Below are 13175 nucleotides of genomic sequence, written 5' to 3' on the forward strand. Positions count from 1 at the left end.
ACGTCACCAAAACCCCTACCCTCACCCAAACCCAAAACCTAACCCTAACCCCAACCCTCACACTAATCCAATCCCTAATCCTAACCCTAATCCTAACCCTCACATTAACCCTCAACCTAACACTAACCCTAAACCTAACCCTCACCCTAACCCTAACCCTAATCCTCAACCTCAGCCTAACCCTCACTGTCACCATAACATTCAACCTAATCTTAACCCTCAGCCACACCCTAACTCTCAACCTCATCCCAACCCTCACCCTCACCCTAACCCTAACCCTCACCCTAAACATCAACCTAACCATAAGCCTCACCCTAACCCTAAATCTAACCCTCACACTAACCCTAACCCTCACCCTAACCCTCACCCCCACCCTAATCCTCTCCATATACCTAACCCTAACCCTAAACCTCACCCTCACCCTCATCCTCACCCTAAGCCTCACGCTCACCCTAGCCCTCTCGTAACCCTAACTCTAACCCTATGCCTAACCCTCATCCTCACACTCAGCCTAATAATAACCCTAATGCAAATCCTACTCCTAACCCTCCCCCTCACCCTTACCCTAACCCTAACCTTAACCCTCACCCTAAACCTAACCCTATTATTAACCCCAACCCTCACCCTAACCCTCACCCAACACTAACCCTAACCCCAACCCTCACACTAATCTTAACCCTAACCCTAACCCTAAACCTAACTCTCACACTAACTCTCACCTGAACACTGATTCTAACCCTAAGCCTCACTCTCACCCTAACCCTTACCCTAACCCTTAAGGTCAGAATAAGCCTAACCCTAACCCTAAATCAAACCCTCACACTAAACCTAAACTTCACCCGAACCCTAACCCTACCCCGAACCCTAACCCTAAACCTAGCCCCATCCTTGAACCTCACCTTAACCCTAACACTAACCCTAACCCTCACCCTCGACCTAGCCCTCACCCTAAAACTAATCCTAACCCTAAAACTCATGCTAACCCTCACCCTAACCCTAAACCTAACCCTAACCCTCACCCAAACCCTCACCATACCCCTAATACTAATCCTATCACTCACCATCACCATAACCCTCATCTGAACCCTTACCCTCACCCTAACCCTAACCCTAACCCTAAACCTCACACTAAACCTAACCCTCACCCTAACACTAATCTTAACCCTAAACCTCTCACTAAACCTAACCCTCATGCTAACCCTAACCCTACACCTGAGCCTAACCCTCACACTAAGCCTAACCCTAATGCTAAATCTCACCCTATCCCTAACCCTAACCCTAACCCTCAACCTCACCCTAGCCCTCATCTAACACTAACCCTAATCCAAACCCTCACCCTCACCCTAACACTCAACCTAACCCTAACCGTAAACCCCACCCTCCTACTAACCCTCACTCTAAACAAAACCCTAAATCTCACCTTAATCCTACGCATCATCATAAGAATAACCCTTATCCTAACCCTCAACCTCACCCTAACCCTCACCCTAACCTTTGCCCTCACCCTAACCTAAACCAAAATTTCACCTTAATCCTCACCCTAACCCTAAACCTATCCCTCACCCTCACCCTAACGCTAAACCTTAGCCTAATCCTAACCCTCACCCTATGATTAACCCTAACCCTAAACCTAACCCTCACCATCACCCTAATCCTAACCCTAAAGCTCTCCCTGACCCTCAACCTCAACCTAACACTAATCCTAACCATAACTCTCACCCTCACCCTCACACTAAACCTAAGCTAACCCTAACCCTCAGCCTAACTCTAAAGCTAACAATAACCCAATCCCTAATCCTAAACCTAAACCTCAACGTAAAAATAACTCTAACCCTAACCTTCACCCTAACCCCAAACCAAACCCTAACACTCACCCTAACCCTAACCCTAATCTTCAACATCACCATAAACCTAACCCTAACACTAACCCTCACACTAAACCTATCCCTCACCCTTACACTAACCCTCACTCTAACCCTAACGCTCACTCTCACCCTCACCCTAATCCTCACCCTAAACCTTACCCTTACCCTCACCCTTACCCACAAACTAACCCTAAACTTCAACCTAACCCTAACCCTAACCCTCACCATCACCCTCACCCTAAACCTAATCCTAAACTTAACACTAACCCAGACCCTCACCCTAACCCTAACCCTCACCCTAACACTTACCCTCACTTACCCTCACCCTAAACCTAACCCTAACCCTCACACTAACCCTAACCCTCACCCAAACCCTAACCCCCACCCTAACCCTAACCCTCATCCTAACACTAACCTTAAACCTCAACCTAACCCTAAAACTAAGCGTTACCCTAACCCTCAACCTAACCCTCACACTAACCCTAACTCTAACCATAACCATAACCCAAACCCTAGACCTCAACCTAACCCTAAATCTTATCTGCAGCCTCACTAACATCCTAAAGCTCACCTTCACCCGAACTCTCACCCTCAACCTAAAACTCACCCTTACCCTAAACCTCACCCTAACGCTAACCCTCAGCCTAATCCTAACCCTAACACTCACCCTGACCAAAAGCCTCACCCTCCCCGTTACTGTCACCCAAATTCTCACCCTAAACCTAAACTAACCCAAACCCTCACCCTCACCCTAAACTTCACCCTCACCCTAGCCCTCACCCTAACCCTAACCCTAACCTTAACACTTAAACTAAACCTAATCCTCACCCTCACCCTCACCCAAACCCTCACCCTCACACTAAACCTAACACTAACCCTCACCTTAACACTCACCCTTACACTTACCCTCACACTCACACTCACCCTCACCCTAACCCTAACCCTCATCCTAACCCTCTCCGTACCCCTCACCCTAATCCTAACACTCACCCTCACACTCAACCTCACCCTCACACTAACCCTACCCCTCAGCCTCACCCTCACCCTCACCCTAACCCTCACCCTAACACTAATGCTAAAACTAATCCTCACCCTAAACCTAACCCTAAACCTAACCCTCACCCTCACCGTCAGCTAACCCTCACCCTAACTCTAACCCTAACGCTCACCCTAAACTTAACACTAACGCTCATCCTAAATCTAACCCTAACCCTAACCCTAACCCTCACCCTAACCCTAACCCTCACCCTACCCCAAACCCTAACCCTCACCCTCACCCTAACAATCAACCTAACCCTAAACTTCACCGTAACCCTAAACCTAACCCTAACTCTAACCCAAACCATCACCCTCACCTTAAACCTCACCCTAAACCATACCCTCACTGTAACCCTAAACCTAAACCTAACTGTCCCACTAATCCTAACCCTCACCCAAACCGTAACCCTAACCCTCACCGTCACCCAAACCCTCACGATCAACCTAGCACTCACCCTAACCCTCACGATCAACCTAACACTCACCCTAACCCTAACCATCACCCACACCCTAACCCTAACCATCATCCACACCCTAACCCTCACCCAAACCTTCACCCGAACCCGAACCTGAACCCTCACCCTAACCCTCACCCTGACACAAACCCTCACCGTAACCCTCACTGTAACCCTAATCCTCACCCTAAAAATAACCATAACATTTAACTAAACCAAACCCTCACCCTCACCCTCACAGGAAACCCCAGCCTCAACCTATCCATAACCCTAACAATACCCCTCACCCAAACCCTCACCCTCACCCTAACTCTAACCCACACCCTCACCCTAACCCTCACCATCACCCTAACCCTCCCCCTACCACTGTCTCACCCACAACCTAACCCTCACCCAAAACCTCACCCTCACCCTAACCCTAGACCTCACCCTAACTCGAACCCCAACCTCAACCCTAATATTAAACCCAACCCTAACCCTAACCCTCACCCTCACCCTAAACCTAACCCTCAACTAACCCTCACTATAAAGCTAACCCACACCTTAAACCTAGCCCTCACCCGCACCCAAACCATAACCCTATCCCTCACCCAACCCCTCACCCTAAACCTAACCATAACCCTAACCCTCACCCTCTCCCTAACCCTCACCCTAACACTTACCCTCACCCTAACCCTCACAAGACCCCTAACACTTACCCTAACACTAACCCTCCCCCTCCCCCTCCCACTCACCCAAACCCTAACGCTAACCCTAACCATCATCCTAACCTTAAGCCTAACCCTCAACATCATCCTAACCATTACCCTCACCCAAACACTCACACTCACGCTAACCCTCACCCTCACCCAAAACCTCACACTAACCGAACCCTCACCCTAACCCTAAACCTACCCCTACCCCTAACACTAATCCTAAGCCTAACCCTCACACAAAACCTAAACCTAAACCTCACCCTCACACTCACACTAACCCGTACCCTAACCCTAACCCTCACCCTATCCCTAACCCTAACCCTAACCCTCACCCTCACCCTAGCCCTAGGCCGAACACTGACCCTAACCCTAACCATCACCCTAACCCTCACCTCACCCTAAACGTAACCCTCACCCTAACCCTAACCGTAACCCTCAACCTCACCCTCACCCTCACCCTCAGCCTAAACTTAACCCTAACACTAATCCTAACCCTAACCCCCACCCACAACCTCAAACTAACTCTAACCTTAACCCCAAATCTAAACCTCACCCTAATCCTAACGCTAACCGTAACCCTCCCCCTCACCCTAAACCTCACCAGAACCCTTACCCTCACCCTAACCGAAACGTAAACCTAAGCCTAACCCTCACAGTAATCGTAACCCTCACCCTAACACTAATCCTACACCTCACCCTAACCCTCACCCTAATACTGACTCTAACCCTAACCATCACCCTAACACTAACCCTAATCCTCAACCTCACACCAACCCTCATTGTCACCCTAACCCTCACCCTATTCCTAACTCTCACTCACACACTAACTCTCATCCTCACATTAATCCACAACCTCACCCTAAATATCACCCTAACCCTAACCCTAAACCTAACCCTAACCCTAACCTAACCCTAAACCTCACCCTCACCTCACCCTCAGCCTCAGCCTAACCCAAATCCTAACCCTAACCCTCAGCCTCAACGTAACCCTAACTCTAACCCTATCCCTAACCCTAACTCTCACCCTCACCCTAAACTTCACCCTAAATATTACCCTCACCCTAACGCCGATGCTAACCCTAACCCTCACCCTAACCCTAACCCTAATCCTCACCCTCAATATGAACCTAACCCTAACCCTAACCCTCACACTAAACCTAACCCTCAACCTTACCCTAACCCTTACCGTAACCCTAACCCTAAACCTATCCCTCACCCTCACCCTAAACCTCACCCTAAACCTTACCCTCACCCTCAACCTTAACCTCAACCTAAACCTAAACCTCAACCTAACCCTTACCCTAACCCTCACAATCACCCTCTCTCTAAGCCTAACCCTAAACCTAAGCCTAACCCTCACATTAAACCTAACCATAACATTAACCATAACACTCACCCTAACCCTCACCTTAACACTAACCGTAACCCTAACCCTCAACCTCAAGCTAACACTCACCCTAACCCTTCCCCTCACCCTAACCCTAACCTTCACACTAAACATAACACTCACCCTACCCTTACCCTAACCCTAACCCTCACCCTCACCCTAACCATAAACTTAAACCAACAGTCACCCTAACACTCACCCTAATCCTAACCCTAAACCTAACCCTAATCCTAACCCTAACACTCACCTTCACCCTAACCCTAACACTAATCTTAACCCTCAAACTAACCCTAACCCTCACACTAATCCTTACCCTACCCCTTACCCTAACCCACATCCTAAACCTAACCCTAATCCTAAGGCTCATCCTAACCCTAACACTCAACCGAAGCCTCACCCTCACCCGAACAATCACCGTAACACTAAACCTACCCCTCAACCTACCCCTCATCCTCAACCTAAACCTAACCCTAACCCTCATAGTCAACCTCAACTTAACCCTAATACTCACCCTAAATCTTACACTAACCCTACGCTATCCCTAACATTAACCCGAACCCGAACCCTAACCCTAACACTCACACAAAGTCTAACCCTAACACTAACCCTCACGCTCACCCTAAACTCACCCTAACCCACTCGAACCCCACCCTAACCCTAATCATAACACTAACCCTCACCCTCACCCTAATACTCACCCTAACACTTACCCTCAACCTAACCCTCACCCTCACCCTAACCGTAACCCTCACCCTCACCCTCACCCTAACCCTAACCCTCACCCTCACCCTAACCCTAATCCTAACCCTTAACCTAACCCTAACACTCATCATAACACTAACCCTAACCCTAACCCTAACCCTCACCCTCAGGCTAACCCTAACCCTCACCCTACCCCTTACCCTCACCCTATCCTAACTTTAACCCTAACCCTAACCCTCACCCTAACCCTAATAATCATCCTAACTGTAAACCTAACACTAACCCTAACCCTCACATTAAAACTAACCCTAACCCTAACTGTAAACCTCACCCTACACCTCACTCTAACCCTAACCCTAACCCTAAATCTCACCCTCACCCTAACACTCACCCTAACCATTACCCTCGCCCTAACCATCACCGTCAACCTAACCCTCACCATAAACCTAACCCAAACCCTAATCCTCACCCTCACCCTATCCATAACCCTAACCCTAACCCACATCCTAATCCTCACACTACCCTAAGCCTAACCCTAACCCTGTCGCTTACCCTAACCCTAACACTCAACCTAACTGTAACCTAACATGAATCCTAACCCTCACCCTAACCCTCACACTAAAACTAAACCTAACCCTAACAGTAACCATCACCCTACCCTCACCCTAACCTTAACCCTAACCCTAAATCTCACCCTCACCCTAACACTCACCCTAACAGTTACCCTCGCCCTATCACCCTCACCCTAACACTCACCCTATACCTAACACACACCCTAACCCTCACCCTCACCCTAAACATAACCCTAACCCTAACCCTTACCCTAACACTCAACTTTCCCTAACTCTAACCCAAAACTTCACACTCACCCTAAACCTCACCCTAAACTTTACCCTCACCCTAACCCTAACACTAACCCTCACACTAATCCTAACCCTCACCCTAACCCTAATCATACCCCTCACCCTAACCCTCACCCTAACACAAACACTAACCTAATCCTCACCCTAACCATAACCCTAACCCAACCACTCACTCTATCCCTCACATTCACAAACACTAACCTAATCCTCAACCTAACCCTAACCCTCACCCACATCCTAACCCTCACCTTAACCATAAACCTAAACCTCACCCTAACCGTAAATCCAAACCTAACCCTCACCCTAACCCTTACCCTCAAACTAAACATAAACCTTAACCTAACCCTAACCCTAACCCTCACCATCACAATTACCCTAAGCCTAAGCCTAAGCCTAACCCTAACCCTCACCATCACACATACCGTAAGCCTAACCCTAACTCTAACCCTTACCCTCACCCTAACCCTAACCCTCACCCTAAACTTAACCCTCACCGTAACCCTTACCCTCACACTAACCCTCACCCTAACCTAACCTTAACCCTCACCTTAAACCTCACCCTTAACCTAACCCTAACCCTAACCTTCACCCTCACGCTTAATCTTAACAGTCAGCCTAACCGTAATCCTAACCCTAACACTAACCGAAACCCTCACACTAAACCTAACCCTCACCCTAACCCTAAACCTAACCCTAACCCTCACCCTACATGTAACCCTCACAATAACACAATAACCCTAATCCTACCCCTCAGCCTAACCCTCACCCTAACCCTAGACCTCACCCTAACTCTAACCCTAACCTTAACCCTAACCCTAACCCTAACCTTAACCCTAACCCTCACCCTCACCCTTACCCTAACCCTCACCCTAACGCTAACACGCACATTAAACCTAGCCCTCACCCACACTCAAAACCGAACCCTAACCCTCACCCTAACCCTCACACTAACCCTAACACTAACCCTAACCCTCACCCTCTCCCTAAACCTCACCCTAAACCTTACTCTCACCCTAACCCTCACACTAACCCTAACCCTTACCCTAACACTAACCCTACACCTGCCCCTCACCCTCACCCAACTCTAACGCTAACCCTAACCCTCATCCTAAACCTAAGCCTAATCCTCATCCTCACCCTAACCCTTACCCTTCACCCAAACCCTCACACTCACGCTAACCCTCACCCTCAACCAAAACATCACGCTAACCCTAACCCTAACCGTAACCCTAACCCTCACCCTAAACCTAACCCTCCCTCTAACCCTCAAACTCAACCTAATCCTCACCCTAACCATAACCCTAACCCTGACCTAACCCCAAACCCCATCCTCACCCTAACCCAAACCCTCAACATATCCCTCACCCTAACCCTAAACCTAACCCTCTCCCTCACCCTCATACTCACCCTCACCCTAAGCCTACCCCTAACCCTAAACCTAATCCTAACCCTAAAGTTCACGCTCACCCTCACCCTCACCCTAACCCTAACCATAACCTTAACCATAACTATAACCATAACCCTAAACCTCCCCCTCACGGTAACACTCTCCCTAACCCTTATCTTTACCATAATCCTCACCCTCACCGTCACACTCACACCTCACCCTAACCCTAACCCTCACCACAGTTTAACCCGAACCCTCACCCAAACCCTCACCCTCACGCTAAATCTCAACGTCACCCTAAACATCACCCTAACACTAAAACTCAACCTAACCCTAACCCTAACCTTTACCCTAACCATAATCCTCACCCTCACCCTAACCCTAAGCCTAACCCTAACCTTACTCAAATCCTAAGCCTAACCCTCACCCTAAACCTAACCTTAAACCTCACCCTCACACTCACCCTAACCCTAACTCTAACCCTCACCTTAACCCTAACACTCACCCTCACCCTAACTCTCAACCTCACCCTAAACATCACCCTAACCCTAACCCTTATCCTCACACTAACCCTAACCCTAAACCTAATCCTCATCCTAACCCTCACCCTAAACCTAACCCTAACCCTACCCCTCACCTTACCCTACCCCTAACCCTAACCCTAACTCTAAAACTCACCCTCACCCTAAACCTCACCCTCACCCTCAAACTAACCAGCATCCTAAACCTAACCCTAAACCACACCCTCATCCTAACCCTCACCCTAAACCTTACCCTCCCCGTATCCAAAACCTTAACCCTAACCCTAACCCTCACCATAACCCTAACCTTAACCCTTACCCTAACCATAACCCTTAACCTCACCCTATCCATATCCCTAACTCTTAACCTCACCCTCACACTAGCCCTCAACCTAACCCAAACACTAACCCTAACCCTCACCCTAACCGACACCCTCACCCTAACAGTAACCCTCACCCTCAGCCTAAACCTAACCCTAACCCTAATCCTAACCCTAAACCTCCCCCTCACCCTCATCCTAACTCTAAACCTAACCCTAACCATAACCCTTACCCTAACGCGAACGCTAACCCTAACCCTCAACCTCACCCTAAAACTCACCAAAACCCTTACCCTCACCCTAACCAGAAACCTAAACCTAACCCCAACCCTCACACTAATCCTAACCCTCACCCTAAACCTAATCATAACCCTCAACCTAACCCTCACCCTAACACTAACCCTAACCCTAACCCTAAACCTAATAGTTACCCTCTGCCTAACCCTCATAGTCACCATTACCCTCACCCTAATCTTAATCCTCACCCACACCCTAACTCTCACACTCACCCCAAACCTCACCCTCTCCCTAAACCTCACCCTCACCCTAAACATCATCATAACCATAAGCTTCACGATAACCCTAAACCTAACCCTCACTCTAACCCTGACCCTCACCCTAACCCTCACCCCCACCGTAATCCTCTCCATAACCCCAACCCTAACACTTACCGTAAACCTAAAGCTCACCCTCACCCTCATCCTCACCCTAAGCCTCACGCTCACCCTAGCCGTCACCTAACCGTAACTCTAACCCTAACCCTAAGCCTCACCCTCACAATCAGCCTAATCATAACCCTAACGCAAATCATAACCCTAACCCTCACCATCACCCTAACCTTAACCCTAACCTTAACACTCACTGTAACCTTAACCCTAACATTAACCCTAAACCTCACCCTAACCCTCACCCAACACTAACCCTAACCCTAACCCTCAGCCTCAAACTTACCCTCACCCTAACAATAAAACTAACCCTCACCCTAACCCTCACCCTAACCCTAACCCTCACTCTCACCCTCACCCTTACCCGAACCCTTACCGTCACAATAACATTAACCCTAACCCTAACTCTAACCATTACACTAAACCTAACCTTCACACGACCCAAAACCTACCCCTCAACCTAACCCTCAACCTAGCCCTAATCTTAACCCTCACCCAAACCCTAACACTAACACTAACACTCACCCTCAACCTAGCACTCACCCTAAACCTAATCCTAACCCTAAACCTCACCCTGACCCTAATCCTCACCCTAACCCTAAAACTAACCCTCACCCTCACCCTAACCCTCACCCCCAACCTACTGCTCTCCATAACCCTAACCCTAACCCTTACCCTAACCCTCACCCTCATCCTCATCCTCACCCTAAGCCTCACGCTCACCCTAGCCCTCACCTAACCGTAACTCTAACCCTAACCCTAAGCCTCACACTCACAATCAGCCTAATCATAACCCTAACGCAAATCCTAACTCTAACACTCACCCTCACCCTAAATCTGACCCTAAGCTTAACACTCTCCTTAACCTTAACCCTAACATTAACCCCAAACCTCACCCTAACCCTCACCCAACACTAACCCTAACCCTAACCCTCAGCCTCAATATAACCCACAACCTAACAATAAACCTAACCCTCACACTAACCCTCACCCTAACCCTCACCCTAACCCTAACCCTCACTCTCACCCTCAACCTCAACCTAACCCTTACCGTCACAATAACCCTAACGCTAACCCTAAGTCTAACCATTTCATTAAACCTAACCTTCACACGAACCCAAACCCTACCACTCACCCTAACCCTCAACCTAGCCCTAACCCTAAACCTCACCCTAACCCTAACACTGAAACTAACCGTCACCCTAAACCTAATCCTAACCCTAACCCTCACCATAACCCTAACCTTCACCCTTACCCTCAACCTCAACCTCACCCTCACCCCACCCTAATCCTCACCCTAAACCTAACCCTAACATTAACCCTTACCATAACCCTAAACCTAACCCTAACCCTAACCCTGACACTAATTCTCACCCTAACCCTAAACTTAACCCTCACCCTCACCCTCACCCTTAACCTCACCCTAAACCTCACCCTCACCCTCACGCTAACACTAAACCTAACCCTAACCATCACCCTAAGCCTCACCCTAACCCTAATGCTAAACCAAACACTCACCATCACCCTAACCCTCACCCGAAACCTTAACCTTACCATAACCCTAAACCTAACCCTCACACTAAACCTAAAGCTCACCCTAACCCTAACTCTACCATTCAGCCTAACCCTGAACCTAAACCTAAACCTAAAACTAGTCCGCCACCTAACCCTAACCCTAACCCTTACCCTCTCCCTCACCCTAGACCTCACCCTAAAACTAACCCTAACCCTCACCCTATCCCTAACCCTCATCCTAACCCTAAACCTCACCCTCACCCTAAACCTCACCCTAACCCTTACCCTAAACCTCAACCTAAACCTAACCCTCACCCTAAACCTAATATTCACCCTAAACCTCACTCTAACCCTAACCCTAACCTTAACCCTCTCCCTCACCCTCACCCTCACCCTAAACCTTACCCTGACCCTCACCCTAACCCTAATGCTCACCCTAACCCTAGCCCTCACGCTAACCCTCACCCTCACTCTAACCCTCACTCTAACCCTAACCCTAAACTTACCCATCCCCCTCCCCCTCCCCCTCACCCATACCCTTACCATATCCCTCACCCTAACCCTATACTTAACCATAAACCTAACCCTTACCCTAACCCTAATGCTACCCCTCAGGCTAAACTTCAACCTATCCCTAAACGTAACCCTAACCCTCACCCTAACCCTAACCCTAACCCTCAACCTAAACCTAACTCTCAACCTAATCCTCACCCTCAACCTAATCTTCTGGCTCACCCTAAACCTAACCCTTAGTTAACCGAAACCCTCACCCTCAGCCTCACCCTAACTCTAACCCTAACCCTACCTCTCAGACTAACCTTCAACATAAAACTAACCCTCATCCACAACCTGACCCAAATCCTTACCCTAACCCTGAGCCTAACCCTCACCCTCACCCTAACACTCACCCTAACCCTTAACCTCAACCTAAACCAAAACCTAACACTAACCCTAACTCTCACACTAACCCTAACACTCACCCTAAAACTAACCCTAACACTAAACCTAAACCTCACCCTAAACCTCACGCTAACCATAACCCTAACCCTAACCCTCACCCTCCCACTCACCATAACCCTAACCCTAAACCTAACACTTACCCTCACCCTAAACCTCACCCTAACACTTATACTCTCCCTACTCTAACCCTAAACCTAACACTAACCCTCACCCTAACGCTAACATTCACCCAAACCGTAAGCTTAACACTAACCCTAACCCTCACCCTAACCCTCACTCCAACCCTAACCCTAACCTTAAACCTCTCCCTCACCCTCACTCTCACCCTAACCCTTACCATGACCCTATCCCTCACCCTAACTGTAAACCTAACCTAACCCTAACCCTCACCCTAACACTAACGCTATCCCTCACGCTAAACCTAAACCTACCCATAAACCTAACCCTAACCCTCACCCTAACCTTAACCATAACCCTCAACCTAAACCTAACTCTCAACCTAATCCATACCCTCAGCCTAATCCTCTGCCTAACCCTAAACCTAACCCTTACTTAACTGAAACCTTCACTCTCAGCCTCAACCTAACTCTAAACCTAACCCTACCACTCAGCCTAACCCTCAACCTAACCCTAACCCTCACCCTCAACCTGACCCAAATCCTTACCCTAACCCTTAGCCTAACCCTCAACCTCACCCTAACCCTCACCCTAACCCTTACCCTCACCCTAAACCAAAACTTAAACCTAACCCTAACTCACACACTAACCCTAACACTCACCCTAACACTAACCCTAACATTAA

This window comes from Dipodomys merriami, unplaced genomic scaffold, assembly GCF_024711535.1.
Source record: "Dipodomys merriami isolate MVZ:Mamm:240054 unplaced genomic scaffold, mDipMer1.0.p SCAF_43, whole genome shotgun sequence".
In the NCBI taxonomy this organism is placed as follows: Eukaryota; Metazoa; Chordata; class Mammalia; order Rodentia; family Heteromyidae; genus Dipodomys; species Dipodomys merriami.